A 17,270-nucleotide genomic window follows, 5' to 3' on the forward strand; every position below is an offset into this window, starting at 1 on the left:
CATTTTTGGGGAGAGGGAAGCCAGGGGCATCTTCTAGTCCCTGCAGTGCAGTCCAACGTTTTTTCCCCATCCCTGTGCAGTGCCACTCAGACCACTAGATGGCGGTAGCTGTCACTTGCCAATTCTGGAAAAAAGGGTGTGGGAGAGCCAGGGGGCCGTCTGCTTTAGGAAAACTAGGCCAAAGCCAGCCCGTTACATCACTTCTGATCCAAGCAGCCAGTTCAGTCTGGATTTTTCCTTATTGCAGGCGACAATGCAAAAAACTTCCAGGCTCTTGCGCATTTCAACGCTAACTGTTCGGCCTGAAAAATGTCCTTAACTCCCAGGGATTGGTCCTGCAGGCTCTGCCCCATCTTCCCTGGGTACAGCTTCTCTACTTAGGGCCTCCTACTGCCCTCTCCAGATACCCCATGCTAATACCCCACCCTCAGCCATACTTGAAGTGAATTTCTCGTCCTGCCTTTAAATCTCAATCTCATTCATCAGGCACTTATTGATATCTACTTGTGTGCAAAGGCCTACACCAGGGCCCATGCTGGAGTAAGTGGGACCCAGACCCTATCCTCAAGGGAAAGAAGGGGGGCTACAAACTACATGAGTTCAAATCCGCCTCTGCTTCTCACTTGCTCTATGCGTGATTTGAACCAGTCACTCAAGTTTTCTCTTCTTCAACTTTCTTCATTTTAAAATGGGGTTAATAATAGGCTTGTTTTATTTGTTAAATGAGCTCATACTGGCCAGTTCTTTGGCTTGGAATGGGGTCTAGCACTTCATAAGCAATAATCATTTATTGAGCACTTATTAGGGGTAGGTACATTATCTGATTTAATGCCCAAATTAATGGCTTGGAATGGGGTCTAGCACTTCATAAGCAATAATCATTTATTGAGTACCTATTAGGGGTAGGTACATTATCTGATTTAATGCCTATATTAATGGCTTGGAAAAGTTAAGCAATTTGCACAAGGTTGTTCAGTGAATCAGAAGCAAAGTTAGAATTTGAACCTGGTCTGTCCGACTCCAGGAGTGCTGCCTTCAGCTGTTCTTACAGAAAGTGAGCAGCTAAACAAATGTACCAAGGGACCAGCAGACCTGCAGACTACACGGCCAGTCCCAGCAGCACAGCTGCAAATCGGGCATCCTAAATCTGCCATTCGGGTCTCAGTGATCCTGTTCTGGATTTAGCTCTAGCACTAACTGGGGACTAACACTAACCTCTAGCACTAACCCCTCCTTGGGACTCAATTTATTCACCTATGAACAAGGCAGCTTGATAGATCAGTATTTTCCACACATGTCTAGTTGTCAAAATCACCTGCGGTCTTTCTTGAAAGTATGGAATTTTGGACTCCACGTCAGGTCTGCTAAAATAGAATCTCCAGGGGAAGGGTCTGTAGATCTATTTTTAACAAGCGATTCAGAAAACTCTTAGGACCAGGAAAGTTAGGAAAGCATCCTAGGCCCAGATGATCTTAGCAATTCTCCCAGCTCCTACTATCACTCAGTCGGGCTCTTGATTGGCCTCCCCACAGACCCATCATGAACACTACAGTCCCTCTCCCTATGCCCCAGGATTTGACCCTCCTGAGCAATTCCCCACCCTGCATGGATTTGATGGCTCCTTCCTTCCTGTAAGGCACTTAGGCTCTTAAGGGAGCTAAAGCTATTTAAATAATGAATGGAATTTACAGTAGCATTCGGAATTCACTTAAGCAATAGAAACATGATTGCAGTAAAGTCCCTTAAAAATCTTTTCATCGGGTTAGAAAGAAGATAAAGTAACTTCTCCCTTGACTTTCCTAATATGCAAACCAGGATGTTTTGATAAGACTCAATTCTAAATTTCTGCAATGTCCATTTGGAAGGTGTAATGTTCACTGTCAGAATAATGGTGCCCTGCTGCCCCAGTCTGATATACCCAGAAGCTGCAGGTCAAACCACATTTCAGGCCAAGGGCAGGGTTACCAGCTCCTGTGTCCTGGTGGGGAGCCTTGTGAAAAAAAAGATGGAAAAGAAGCTGCAAGGCACAAAGCCAGCTCCAGCTCCATTCTATCAGTTTGTACTATAAATCCTGTCGATCCTTGTTCTTCCTGTTTGCAGAGTCATCAAATAGCAAAACTGAGCAATATTGGCTGCCCATTTTTCCTTCTTTCTGTTGCAGTCTCTCAGTTCCTATGAGCAGCTGACCTCACTAACCTGAAACAGACCTGAAATTCTCACTGTTAGGCCATGCCCTTGGGCTTAGGGAATGTTTTCTGGAAGAGTGTGTACCTTGGGTTGAGTTTTGGAAGATTGGTGTATCAGTCAGCTATTGCCATAAGAATGCCACATAACAAAGCACCCCAGTACTCAGTGCTTACAGCATTCAGTTATTCTCACTCATACATATGTGGGTTAACCGGGGCAGCTCTGCTGATCTCACCTGGGCTCAGCAGAGTTTGGCTCTGGCCTTTGGTTTGATCCAGGTACTCCAGGCATCCCTCAGTTCTTGGACCACCAGGTTAGCCAAGACGTGTTTCTCTTATTGTGATGGAAGAAGCCCAAGAGGACAAGCTCACCACTCAAGTCTATTTCAAGCTGCTGCTGACTTCACATCTGCTCACATCCCATTGACCAGAGCAAAGGGCAATGACATACAATCTGCCCAATGTGAGGCCAAAGCAAGTCACAGAACACAGGAGGGGCATGGGAAGGTTAAAATGGAAAGAGAGCCAAGTACTTGGGGCCACTCCCTACAGGTGGGATGACACCTGGGAGGGATCCCGGGAAGTTAGAGCTGGGCTTCATTTAGAATTCACTTAAGCAATAGAAAAACAGTTGCAGTAATGTCACACCAGGTTGTTTGCATCAGACAAATCACAATTTCAGCAAAAGATCAGATGGAGAAGAGACACTGAGTGATCATCTTGTCCCACCCCCTCAGCTTCCTGATAGCCTGATAGGAAAAGGGGCTTATGGAAGGTCATTAGGCAAGTAAGAAGCAGAATGAAGAATATTATCTGTCCTTAGGCAATTTTCCCATCTGAGATGCTCCTAAACAGTCCAGGGAATTAAAATTTCATTTATTGACAAACACTTATTTAGCGCTCACTCTGTGCTAAGCACTGTTCTGGATGTTAGTAATAAAGTGAACAAAACACTTCTCATAAAGCTTCCATTCTGCTTGGGGGAGGAATAGACTAAATAAACAAGGAAATCCACTGCATGGTGGTAAGCGTTATGAGAAAAAATAAACATGGCGAGGGAGATGGTTAGTGCCAAAGTTGGGGTTGTAGGGAGAGGAAGTTAGTGTCATTGATTGGGTAGTGAAGGAAGGTCTCAGATAAGAGCACATTTGAAATGGAAGTTGAAGGAAGTGAGGGGAGGAGCCATGAAGATATCTGGGCATTTTCAGCAGGGAGAACTTCAAGTAGGTCAGGAACAAGCTTGGCATGGACTGGAGTAAGCAAAGGGGACGTAGTAGTAGGAAAGGTCAGCAGGACAGCAGGGGAGGGCCAGGTCATAAACAGCCTTGGGGGCCATGGAAGGGCTGGGAGTTTTGATTAAAATGAGATGGAAAATATTGGAGAGCGCTGAGCCAAGGAGACATATGAATGGACTTTGGTTTTAAAAGATCCTTTTGACTGCTATGTTGAGAATAGATTGTGGGAGCTAAGAGTTTGGAACCTGAGAGCCTGATTAGGTGGTATAAACAAAAAAAAAAAAAAAAAAGAAAAGAAAAAGAAAATGAAAAAGAAAAAGTGATGTCGATCAATTTAGAGGTTGATTTTGCCCAGGTTGAGGACGTGCCTGGGATAAAGAGACACAAGCCACAATAGGATCTGTGGCTCATACTTTTTCCAAGGATGATTTTAAGGGCTTCAATATTTAACAGGGAAAAGATGGGCAGGCCGAGAAAGGAGGGAAAAAAAAGAGGGAGGATATGGTCACATTTTTCTGAGGCTTTGATTAGCACTCACTGAATCCACATGTTTCATGTGAAAAGGAGGGGGCAGAGGAACAGTCAATTATGCCTCCGTCTCGCGCTCAGTTAATCTGCACTTTACATAAGATAAAGTAAACACAGTACAGGAAGAAGTCGAATATAAATTCATCTCGGGGTAGGCGGTGGAAGGGGGGTACAACTTCTAGTCTCCTCTTGTCCTGTACCATAAAGATAAGCTGTTAATTTACATTGTCAGGGTGAGGGAGGCCCCCTGGGGAGATTTGTGGCCTTCTATCTTGTAGCTATCTATTTAGGAACAAAAGAAAAGGCAAGTTTTTTGCATGACTTGGTTTCCAAGCTTAACTTTTCCCCTGACATGCTGAGTTGAGGGTCCCAAGATTTTATTTTCCTTTCACAGTGACAATTGCTGTAATCCAAGCTAGGGATGGTGATGGTGGCTGGGACCTAGGGGTTGGCATTCCAGGTGGTGAGAAAGGGTCAAATTTAGGATCAATTTGGATGGTAAAGCTGAGCAGATTCCTTGATGAATTAGATTAATGTGGTGTTAGAGTTTGAGGTCAGAAATGACTCCAAGATTTTTGTCTTGACTGACTGAATAGATGTAGTTGCCATTTTCTGAGTTGGGGACAGTTGCAGAAGGAGTGGATTTGGGTGGGCAAATCAAAATACATGTGTAAGGGGCCGTTGCCTCCCCATACTTTCTGGCTGGCCATATGCAGCTCCTTTCCCCAATCCCAGGGCAGGTTTAAGGGTTTCTGTAGCCAAATATAGCCACAATAGTGCTTTGCTCTGATACACGTAGTAATTTTCAGTAAATGCTTGATCGTAGGTTGGGATCCACAGGAAGCAGACCCTGAGATGAAGTTTAGCAGGCATGAGGTTTATTAGGGTGTCGATCTTGGGGTCACTGCCAGCGTAATGAAGGGGAGGAGGCAGACTGGGAAGAGGGAGACAGTGAGCTGCAATGCAGTGCCAGAGAAGCATGGGGAGTTCTGAAGATGAGGTGATCCTTCGGAACTGCCTGAGTTGGGGCAGAAGGCTGAGAAACTGGGCTGTTGGCCACCATTCTTTCATCTGAGGCAATCCCCAAAGGGGAGATAGCTGCAAGCTGTACCACTGCCAGCAGCTGGGGAAATATGTCCTTCATTCCTAGAAGCAGATCTAGGTGGCACATCACAATGCCCACCACATCCCCTCATGCCAGACACAAAGAAGCAGGCTGATTTCTTTATGTCCATCTCTTCTCCTGCACTAATAATTCCAGGCTGGTCAGCAAATGGCAAGTCCATCTGAGTTCCCAAGCTTTCCAACCAGAGGTGAGGCAGGATAAGAACATCCTGACAATGAAAATAAACACAAAGGGAATTCCCGGTGGAAGTATGCCACCAATGGAACCATGGACTGTGAGTCAGCTGTTGGCCAGACTCAAGGGGCAGACCCAACCCTGATAAATTCTAGTCAAACAACTCACCCTCATCTTTGGAAGTGTAGTTTAAGACATCAATCCTCATTACATACAAAGTTGAGGAGGCTGGATAAAAATAGTAAACCAGGCACAATCTCCACATTCCCCTTCTTATCCTAAACTCCTGGAAAAAAAGAAATAATAATAATAATAAACATTGATGATAACAATAATATAAATAAAATATAATATAACCAACACAGCATATAAGTAAGAATATAACAACATATAATAACAAAAATCCATAACAGTGTAGGAAAAAAAGAAGGGGTACCCACAGTGGATGAAAAAGTTAGGAATGCCTGAAAGGGGAAAGGCAGATGGAGAAGACTGAAGAAAGAAACCACATCCCAATAGCACAAAGGAGAGACCTGCTACAAGAAATGGAGGAGCAACAATGTCCAAGGCAGCTGGAGCACCCAAGGATGATGGACAGGATGATTGGTTGGGGTTCTGAAGAAAATCAACCTCGTGAAAGAAAAGCCGTAAATTTAACCGTCTGAAGACTAAATTGGACATGAAGAACTAAATTTAACAAACTGAAGAACTACATCCCCATGGAAAGAATAGAATCAATAAGAAAATAATTTATAAAAGTCTAATTAGTATTCTCATGCAAGGGAATGTAGCACACATACAAAATTATCAGATGAAGATCTTGGGAATTACAAACTTGAGTACTGAAATTTTAAAAAATCAATATATGAACTGAATATCAGAATAGATAAAAACTAAGAGAAAATGACTGAACTGGAAGATTCAACCAAGGACTTTTCCCAGAAACAGAACACACAAGGAAACACAGATGGAAGTTAAGAAAAAAGGAAAGAGAAATGGAAAATAATTCCAACAGCATGAAAATCCATTTAATAGGAATTCCAGAAATTGGAAATAAGAGGAATGAAGGAGAAGAAATAATTAAGAGGCAAAGAAAAAAAACCCCAAAAAACGATGGAAGTCTTTAGATTGAAAAAAAAGATAGAAGTCTTTAGATTGAATGGATCTATCAACTGCCGAGTAAGTTAAATAAAAAGACCCACACTTGGCCGGGCACGGGTGGCTCACGCCTGTAATCCCAGCACTTTGGAAGGCCAAGGCAGATGGATCACGAGGACAGGAGATCGAGACCATCCTGGCTAACACGGTAAAACCCCATCTCTACTAAAAATACAAAAAATTAGCCAGGTGTGGAGGCTGGCGCCTGTAGTCCCAGCTACTCAGGAGGCTGAGGCAGGAGAATGGCATGAATCCGGGAAGTGGAGCTTGCAGTGAGCCGGGATTGCGCCACAAACTACACTCCAGCCTGGGAGACAGTGAGACTCTGTCTCAAAAAAAAAAAAAAAAAAAAAAGACCCACACTTAAGCTTTTTTTGGAAACATTTACAAGGAAGAAGAGAAAATTCTTCCAACGAACAAAACAGATTAATCAACTTTGGCTGCCATAGCAAAATACCACAGACTGGGGAGTTTAAACAATGGAAACTTATGTCCTCACAGTTCTGGAGGCTGGGGAAGAAAGAGAGTAATAGGAGAAAGTAAGCAGTAAAGAAATAAAAGTTTTTAATATTTTTTGCTGGGAGGATTTAGGAAGTGATTGACTCTAAATATCAATATGTCTCTTAAAATGCATCAATGCATCAATCTATGCATTAGCAATAAAAAATAGGATGAATAATTTCAAACTATTATAGAAGAAAAAATGAAATGAGAAGTCATTTAAATGGAAAATCTTAGATTTAGAAACTAACATCCAGATACATGCTGCTTGTAAGATACACCTAAAGCAAAATGAGACAGAGAGGTTAAAAATAGAATAATGGAAATAGCTATGTTGTGCGAATTCTAAGAAAAAGAAAGCCAAGTTGTAATAATATCAAACAAAATAAAACTCAAGGCAAAGAACAATGAAAGAAAGTAGGGAGATGGAGTATCCATGTTGATAAAATATAACATCAATAGAGACGATATCTCAGCCATGAACTTTTATGCACCCAATAACTTAGCTTCAATACAGAAAGCAAAAACTGAAGGATATACACAGAGAAAGTGTTAATCTACAATCATGGTAAGAGACCTTATTATTCACCTCTCAGAAATCACCCGATCAAGTAGCTGTGGATCAGGGACAGTTAGAGAGAGTCTGAAGAACATACATATTAAAATTTTACAGTGTGATCTAATAGACATAGATGTTAAGAAAAGGAGACTTCATTATTTTCAGTCACACATGGAGCATTCAAAAAAAATTACTCACGTAGTAGGCCACAAAGGAAACCTCAACAAACTTCATTAGAAAGAAGTCAGACAGGTTACCATCTGGGACAAAATGTAATAAAATTAGAAATTAATAACAAAAAAATGGCCAAATAATTCTATGCACCTGAGCATGCTAAATACTTTGAAAATAACTCTTAGGTTAGCAAAGAAAAAAGTATTACTATTTGGAAATGAATAACAAGGAGAGGCCATATATCAAAAACCTGAGATATATACCTAATTCATGAAAATTTATAGTCTCAAATAAAGTTCTTAGAAATGAGGAAAAAAATGAAAGCAAAGTCAATAAGCTCTTCAGTTCAAGAAGTTAGAAAGAGAAAAACAAAATAAGCTCAGTGAAATTAGAGGAAGATATTAATAACGATAAAATGCAAAAATTAATTAACTAGAACACAAAAAAATCAATAGTATAGATCAACAAAACTAAAAGCTGTTTCTTTGAAACTATCAATAAATTAGAACAGCCTGTGGCAAGACCGAGTGTGAGAATAGAGTGAGTAATGGTCACAAAAATAACAACATTAAGACATAATAGAGACAGTATACAAAGCACATTTCAAATTAAAGAGAATTTAGACCAAAACATTTCAAAATCTAATGAATGAATAATTTCCTGGGAAACAATAAATCACAATAAACAATAAATAATAAATGTCAACAATTGGTTCAAGAAGAAAATCATGGAAGACCAATAATCATATAAAAATTAAAATAGTAATTTAAGATCTACCCCCACTAAAGTGTACCAGAGTAAGAAAGTTTATGGTCAAGTTCTAGCAAACATTCAAAAAATCCATAATCCCATGTGATATACTATGCAGGGCATGGAGGAAGATAAAAACTACTCTAACTCTTTCCATGTGGCTACCATAACCAAATACCAAAAGTGGCCAAGGAAAACATGGATGAAAGGAACAAGCCAATATTGTTTATGAGCAAAGATACAAAAATTCTATCTAAAGTATTAGAAAGTCAAAACTAGTAAGGTATTAGGAGCAAAAAACGGAAGAATAGTCCAACATTAGAAAGCAATTGATGTTCCTCACTAGAGTAAAATCATCTCAATAGATACTGTCAACTGATGCTAAAATTTAATATAATTTAACAACAATTTCTGATTAAAACAACAAATTCAACTTGTAATGTTTTTATACAATACAGCCACAGTGTACATCGTAGTTACGGTAAAATATCAGACACAATCCTTTTAAAATCAGAAAACAGGTAAAGATGTCTATAATCACTATTACTTTTCAATATTGCTCTGAAAGCTTATGTAAAGACAAGAGAAGAAAATAAGAAATGTAACTCTGAAGAGAAAGAGACAAAACTGTTAGTATATGCAGTCACTATAACCATCTGTCAGAAAAATCCACAAGAACCAAATGTGAGTTAAACGAGTTGACTAGATATAAAATCAACACACAAAATTAATAATTTTAATGTACCACAGCAATGACTATGTAGAATATATATTTTATGACCCTATTCACAAAAGGAAAAAAAAACCTGAAAAATACCTCAGACAAATTTCATAAGAAATGTCAGCAGAAGTGGTATAAAGAGTTAGGATGTGAAGGAAAACCTGGTTGTGATGTTACTAGGTGGAGTAGAGCTTAAATACCTGGTTTTGTTTGTTTTGCTTTTTAGTTTTTCCTATTATTTTGCTTCAAATGGTATTTTATTTTAAAATTTTTAATTATTATGGGACATAGTAGATGTACATATTTATGGGGTACACGTATGTTTTGATGTAGGCACGCAATGTGTAATAATCACATCGGGGTAATTGGGGTGTCCATCACCTCAAGCATCTGTCAGTTATTTGTGTTAGAAACATTCCAATTCCACGATTTTAGTTATTTCTAAATACACAATAAATTATTGTTGACTATGCTCAGTGTGTTGTGCTATCAAATACTAGCACAAATTCATTCTATCTAACTATATTTTTGCACCCATTAATCATCCCCACTTTTTCCCCTGCTCCCCACTGCCCAAGCCAGCCTCTGGTAACCAACATTCTACTCTCTATCTCCATGAGTTCAATTGTTTTAATTTTTAGCTCCCACATGTGAATGAGAACATTCAAAATGTGTCTTTCAATACCTGCTTGTTAGGTTCTATTTCCCTTCCAATAGAACCAAGCTCAGATAGCAAAGGCCAAAATCAAACACCTGCCTGTTGATCCAAATGTGCCAGGCTTCGCAGGTTCAGTATTTCATTAGCAATTAAGAAAATAACTTTTCCAGAAGCAGAATGCGTTGCATGCATTGGAAGCAAAGGGAAGGGAGCAGAAAGAAAATTTGAGGAACATGGAAAACAAAGCCTGGAGACACGCTAAAGCTTCTCATAGTCGGTCCTGACTGAGGTGAAGCTCAGGAGTGGGAGAGGAGAGGTCTCTCCCCCTACACATGCCCCAAAAAACCAGGGTGGCCAAACAGATGGTGAAGAACATTTTTAAACCACTTTTAACACAGTAACTTTTTTTTGCCTGCTTGCTCTTTATTCCTTTAGTCAAAAGTCTTACCAGCTGTCACCATCTCAAGGAAAATGTCAGAGGCTTGTGGCTGCCTGTGCCTCTCCTCAGCTTGGTGCCGGAGAGAGGTGTGGAACCTCAGCCAGCTACAGTCCTGGCTGCAGAACTGCCGAAGTGGCCAAGGATAGGGGGAAGGCCCCTCACAAAAATGAACCCACCGTGGAGGCTCGCAGCCAATCTCTTCTACATACAATCCCTTCCAGGGACTAAGCATGTATACTTTCCAAAGTACTTTCCCTAGGTTCTTGTATCCTCCAGACACCTCTGAGATAAATATTATTCCCATTGCATGGAGAGAGCAATGGCAAAGCCTGGCTTCTAGCTTTGCAATCTACCACCTGTGGATTCTTGGAAAAGTTCCTTTTCTTCTCTGGACCTTAGCTTCTCCACATGCACAAGGAAATTGTCCAAAGGTCCTCCAAAGTTGCTTCCAACTCTAAAGCTCTGATGCATTGTCTAATACCAGTTAGACATCCCTGATCCTCCTCTCTGAATGACAGTTCTGGCTGCTGCTTCCCTGACTGCTTCCTTCTGCCCCTGGGAGAGCTCAGTATACACCAAAGAAATCAGAACATGAGAACCGCAAGAGGCTACCAAAGTCACTTCCTTAACTTTTTTTTCCCTTCTTTTTCAAATACCAATAAGTAACTTCTTTAAACAGAAGCCAAGTAGGGCTGTTAGTTTCCTGTTGAGTCAAAAAAAAAATTTTTTTTTAATAAGTAATTTGCTGAAACTAATCCCCCCATCTTTTAAAAATCACACAGTTAAACTGATTTAAAGAAACCTTTAAAGATGCATTTAAATTTTCTTTCCTCCTTGTTTAACTATATAATTGTTTTCACTCACAGTAATATTCTCTTGGAGGCATATGCTTGACTTATTTAATAAATCTTTCTCCACATTTGAAATCATCCATTAGCAATAAGGAGCTTGACACTCCATTACCCACAATAAATTTCACTGCCATTAAATCGCCACATGCCGCATGGAGGAAAGGAGATACCAGGATGGCCTCTCTAAGACAGGGCAGAGTCAGAGCTCAGCATGGAGCCTGCTCTGAGCCTGCCTCTCAGTTCCTTAGCCCAGCCCTGGGTTCTCCTGGCAGTCAAGGTATCCATCTCGCCTACCGTGGGGGCTGACCCAGAGAGACAAAGTTGGGTGGGTAAATTTGCATCTAATCTAAGGCTCATCTTTCTCATTCCAGTGGGTTTGAGGGTGGGGTCCAGGCAGTAGCACCCTGTGGCTAATACTCACCTTTAGGCCATGGCATGAAGCAGGGCAAACCAGAACAGCCATCAGACTCGCCCTTGGTCCTAACACAAAACCTCAGCATCCCAGCTGGCCTTGACACAGAGCCCCAGTCCTCTTGCACATCATGTACATGGTACAGCTGATAAAGAAAAGTCAAATGAGTTCACCACTTTCCTCTACCGTTGCCAGCTGGCTGCATTCTCAGGGGACACTGAAGCTCAGCTTGCAAGCTGATGACGTCTCTGCTTACCACCAACGGGCAGCTCCAGCGTGGAGAGAAAGAAAGAAATCATTGACTGGGAGGACCTCAGAATCAGAGCTGAAAGAGACCTCAGAGGCCATTGATTCCAGTTCTGAAGCTTTGGTATGTCAGCATCACCTTGGGAGCTTGTTAAATGTACTCATGTCCAGCCCCACCACACACCAAGGAAATTCTAACTCAGAAGATCTGGGTGGGCCTGGGTGTCTGAAGCCTCAAGAGCAGCAAATGCTGACGCATCCCGGATTTTTAAAAACCAGTGAGTTGGCTTCCAGTTTCTCAACACTGGCTATAAAATGTAATGAGCTGGGGCCAGGCGTGGTGGCTCATGCCTGTAATCCCAGCACTTTGGGAGGCCAAGGGGGTGAGATCACTTGAGGTCAGGAGTTCGAGACCAGCCTGGCCAATATGGTGAAACCTTGTCTCTACTAAAAATACAAAAATAAGCCGGGCATGGCGGCGCACACTTGTAGTCCCAACTACTCAGGAGGCTGAGGCAGGAGAATCGCTTGAACCCAGGAGGCGGAGGTTGCAGTGAACCGAGATTATACAACTGCACTCCAGCCTGGGCAACAGAGTCTCGCTCTGTCTCAAAAAACAAACAAACAAAAAACCCAAAACCAATGTAACGAGCTGGGGAAGGTTTAAAAATACCAATTCCAGGGCCTCATGCTACCCTGACTAATCAGGATTTCTGGCTATAAGCCCCAGGCATCAGAATTATTTAAAAGCTCCCCAAGAGATAACTATAGGCCATGAGGATTGAAAACGACTATCTGGGCAGTTTTTTTCCCTTACAGAAGGGAACTAAGGCCCAGAGAGGGGTCGGAACTTGCCCCAAGTCACACAGCAAGTGAGAAGGATTGCTGCATAGAACCCAGGTCTCCAGCACTCCAATGTGAGCTCCTTGTGTGCGCCAAGGTACCTGCGGGGAAGGAACAAGTTGGGCTCAGGTCGGTTACTGGTGCCCAAGGAAGAGTGCCATGCCCTGGAAATAACTGTCACTCTTCAGGGACTCAAGCACCTAGGTTGGGTCAATGTTGCTGGTCTGGGACCACACTTCTAGCAGCAAGGGTCCAGATCCCTTTTATTTACCTCCTCCTCCCTTTGGAATCCCAGTGTCCAACTGTCAAGCAACAATTCCCAGTTTTCCACAGTCTCTGCACATAATGAGGTCATGGAAATGAACGCACTTTGTCATCTGGACCTTAGGGAGGGATGCTAAGTGTTGTGAACGAATGGCATGTTGGGTAGATCCTGCCCAGATTGTAAGTGTTCTGAGGGCAGTTCTGAGCCCCCTTCTCTTGTCTCTCTTGGATTGGGCTGAACAGTCAAAATGTGAAGCATGCCCAAGACCCTGCATGGCCTTGGGCAAGTCACTTCCTTGCAAGAATCCTATCTGTAAAACTGGGATAACTAATATTCACCTCCTAGGGTGTCATTTGGATTCAATGAGACATTGGAAGGGAAGGGCCCAGCACTGGAGGGATGTGTAAAACGTAGCTGACTGTCTCAATTTCCTTACAGAGATGCCACAAACAAGGCAGAGACACTGAACTCAGGCTGCCTGGGTCCAATCTTGCTGTTTCACTTCTTAGACCTGGGGCAAGTGGTTAATCTTTCTGGCCTTGATTTTCTCTTCTGTATGATAACAGCACATGCCACAAAGGGTTGCTGTGAAGTTTAAATTAGAAAGTGCATTTAACGTGCTTAGCACAGTGCCAGGCACGCAATACCGTAAGCACACCATAAACATCAGCTATTATTTTGGCTACTGTTGTTGTTACTGTTGGTGCTCCAGATCCCTGGCCTCCTTTGCAATCAGCAAGGCAAATGTTGGGAGTCCTATTCCTGGTAATGGTGGTGACTTGCATGGGACTTTCCACCTTGGGAAACAGACACATCATCATTGCAGTGAGGATTGCAAAGTATGGCCATAAACCAGAGGGAGCTGGCTGGATTTTCAGCACCCCTAGCCTGGGACTCCAGTCCTCAGGGCAACTAGACAATGGTGCCCTTCACATGGCAGGAGGGTATCCCCTGTTGGTGCCTTATGGAGTCTTGTTTATGCCTCTATCAGGGTACTCGTAACATCCGAGTTCAATCATTGTCTTGCCCTCCAACCAAGACCCCAGAATCCAGGGCCAGACCTTTTTCATCTGTGTGTCCCTTTTGAAGCCTGGGAAGCAGTAGGTTCTCTAGAATATTCACTGGATAAATGAATGAGTGAGCTAATGAATTCATATTGGAAATTTGTTTGAATTTAATAATCCTAAAAATCTTATTACCCTTTTTGGAGTTGAGCAGTGTGGTGGAGCCCCACTAACAAAGAGCAGGAGCTACTGCTTATCTCAGGACAGCCAGACCCATCCAGGATGGGGACAGTTTGGGAAGAAAAGGGAGCCCACAGGACAGAGATTTTCTGCTGGCAAAGTTCTCTAATTCCATGTCTGGACCAGGAAAATTTCTCTGATGCTCTTGGAAGTACAGTATGGAAACTGTGGAGGGGGTTCCTGGAAGGAAAGTCAGGAGGAAGCCTAGAAGGGTAGACTCTGTCCTAGACTGATGTCCTGAATCCAGAGCCTCCAGACCACAGAACATTAGTCTTATGAATCAGAGTGAATGCTACCATTTGACTTTGCTTCACCATCACACAAAAGCTTGAATTTCCACTAAAACTGCAATTTAATACTTTAACATAGGGACTCCTCTACCCTAGCAGTGGTGCTGAGTTCCAACCCATTTATTTCCCCAAAATGGGCAACATAAGCTCCTTAGAACCATTTCAGATGGTCCCAGCACCGCACAGATGGGGAAAGCAACCAAGAGGAGTTTTGCATTGCCAGGAGTATTGATGGTTGGAATGCAATTGCTTTTGCAGTGATTCAGGAGCATGCTATGTTGCAAATGAACAGAAACCTGTAACTCTTGCATGATTAGGTCACTTAACTTAGTAAAAGATAGTGTCATCTACCTCCTTGTCTTCTCCTTTAGAATAACAGAAGGTCACAGGACTTAAAATAGACCCATAAAAGCCAAAGGTAAGTAGATAATCAAAAGAAATGTGGTAAAGTTGGTTTTCTATTGCACTGTGCACTGAGCATGAGGCAAGAGCAAAATTAATGGGCTCAAGCAAAGTTTAAATGGAGGTAGACATCTCTCCAACCTTAAGGGCTATAGGGATTTGTGAAGGTGAGAGATGTCCTTGAAATTAGTTTCACCTCTGCCCAGGCTCCTTGGAGCAGAGATCATGTCACTGTCAGATTCATGTTACCATCACCTGATACAGTATTGCTCCCCTGGCCCATAATAGGTGTTCGATATGTGTTTGATGAGTCTCCAGGATGGTGTAGAAATTACTCATAATTGAAAGAAGACTATGTTGAAAAAGAGAGAGAAGCTTTACCAGAGGTCAACAAACTATAGCCTGTGGGCCAAATCAGCCTCAAACCACTTTTGTGCAGCTCACAAGCTAAGAATGGTTTCGACATTTCTAAATAGTTGGAAAAAATCAAAAGAAGAATATTTTGTGACAAGCAAAAATCATCAGTGTCCATAAGGTTTTATCAGAACACAGCATATTATTGATAGCTGCTTTTGTGTGTTACACTGTGAGAGTTGAGTAGTTGATATAGAGACTACATGGCCCACAAGTCCCCAAAAAATTTACCACAGGGTCTAATCCTTTACAGGCTTAATCCTCCTGTTCTAAACCTTTAAAATTGGTGAAGAGTTGGGGGAGAGTGAGATACACACACACACACACACAGAGAGAGAGAGAGAGAGAGAGAGGAAGGGAGAGAGAGAGAGAGTAACTTGGTAGCAGCAAAAACTGCTTAACAACCAGAATGCGTTAGTCAGCTTGGGCTGCAACAACAAATTGCCATAGACTTGGTGGCTTAAACAACAGACATTTATATTCTCATGATTCTGGAGGCTGTGAAGTCCAAGATCAAGGCACCAGCAAATTCAGCATGTGGTAAGGGCTTACTTCTTGGCTTACAGATGGCCATCTTGCCCAGATCTTCCTCAGACGTCAAACAGGAGAGAGAGAGAGCACAAACACAAACCTACTCTGGTGCCTCTTTGTGTAAGGACACCAACCCCATCATGAGGGCTCTACCCTGATGATCTCATCTAAACCTAATTACCTTTCAAAGACTCCATCTCCAAATACCACCACATTGGAGATTACAGTTTTAACATATGGATTTGGTGGGTGTGGGGGGATACATTCAGTCCACAGCACAGAGTTATTAAAAAATGATATATGTAGCCTTGAAAAGAAGTGTTTTCTCTCACTGGAAGTGTCTGCAGATAGACACGTACTTCTCAGAGATGCTTTTAGAAGTTTCAAGAATTAGGACAGGGAGCAGGCAGATGATCTTTAAACCCCTTCCAGCCCTGAGGTGTCCAGAGTTTATGATTCAGACACAATTGAGGCCAGAAGGTGCCAAGGTGACTCTCTGGTCTAGGGGTCTCTTATGCCTTTGGGTTTCACATCATGTTCTCCCTGCTCTGCCTGTCCTATGGGAAGCTTTTCTAATTACAATAAGCTGGAGGATCCACTGAAGATCATTCATCTATCCATCAGGTAGGCATAGCCAGAGATACTGGACTATAAATTCTGAACGTATTTGTTAAACCTAAGTGATAGCAGTTGCTGACAAGGGGAAAGTTATTTCTTTATTTACCAAGTCTCAAAGCTTTTGATATGAGTCAGTCTTCAAACATAAAGGTGACTTTGCAGTTGCAGATGGTTTTCTGTGACTTTTTCTCTATGGGACCACTATTTCTCATTTGAAGCCAGAAGAGACTGATGTACTTGTAGTTCTGGCCTTCCATCTCAAAGGGCTCTATAAGCCATCTTAACTTCAAAATTTTCCTTTTAGTATCAACACAGGCTGGATTTGGGGTTAGGCATTGTAGTGGAGATAGGCATGGAAGCTGTTCTTTTGTTTGTTTGTTTTTGGTTTGCGACAGCATCTCACTGTTGCCCAGGCTGGAGTGCAGTGGTACGATCTTGGCTCACTGAAACCTCTGTCTCCTGAGTTCAAGTGATTCTCCTGCCTCAGGCTCCCAAGTAGCTGGGATTATGGGCCTGTGCCACTACACTCAGCTAATTTTTTTGTATTTTTAGTAGAGATGGGGTTTCACCATGCTGGCCAGGCTGGTCTCAAACTCCTGACCTCAAATGATCCACCTGCCTTGGCGTCCCAAAATCCTGGAATTATAGGCATGATCCACCACACCTGGTGAGGCTGTTCTTTAATCCTCTTCTACCTAATGAATAGTCATTGATGTGGGCAAATGAGGGAAACCCACAGAAGAGAGCAAAGAGCAGTCTGAGCAGCTCACCAGATAGCTCAGAGTAACCCTGGGGAATCCAAGTGGCTGGAGAAGAGGCTGATGTGGTTTAAAATTTTTTCTGTCATTTCGGATGGTGTAAGAGTCAGGTTTTACTGTAATAATGCTGTGTAACAAATAATCCCAAAATCCTAATGGTTCACAATACTAAGCATTCATTTCATAC

General features: G+C 42.2%; 1 long non-coding RNA gene across 1 annotated transcript; it reads right to left on the reverse strand.

Moving 5' to 3' along the window:
* Positions 1-5,438: 5,438 nt before the first annotated feature.
* On the reverse strand, positions 5,439-11,564 carry LOC129527372 (uncharacterized). The gene is made up of 3 exons (XR_008672311.1): positions 11,482-11,564; positions 7,666-7,727; positions 5,439-5,535 (listed from the first exon to the last, which is right to left on the reverse strand). It is a non-coding gene; the product is annotated as an uncharacterized lncRNA (long non-coding RNA).
* Between the last annotated feature and the right edge of the window lie 5,706 nt (positions 11,565-17,270).

This window comes from Gorilla gorilla, chromosome 18 (assembly GCF_029281585.2).
Source record: "Gorilla gorilla gorilla isolate KB3781 chromosome 18, NHGRI_mGorGor1-v2.1_pri, whole genome shotgun sequence".
NCBI lineage: Eukaryota > Metazoa > Chordata > Mammalia > Primates > Hominidae > Gorilla > Gorilla gorilla.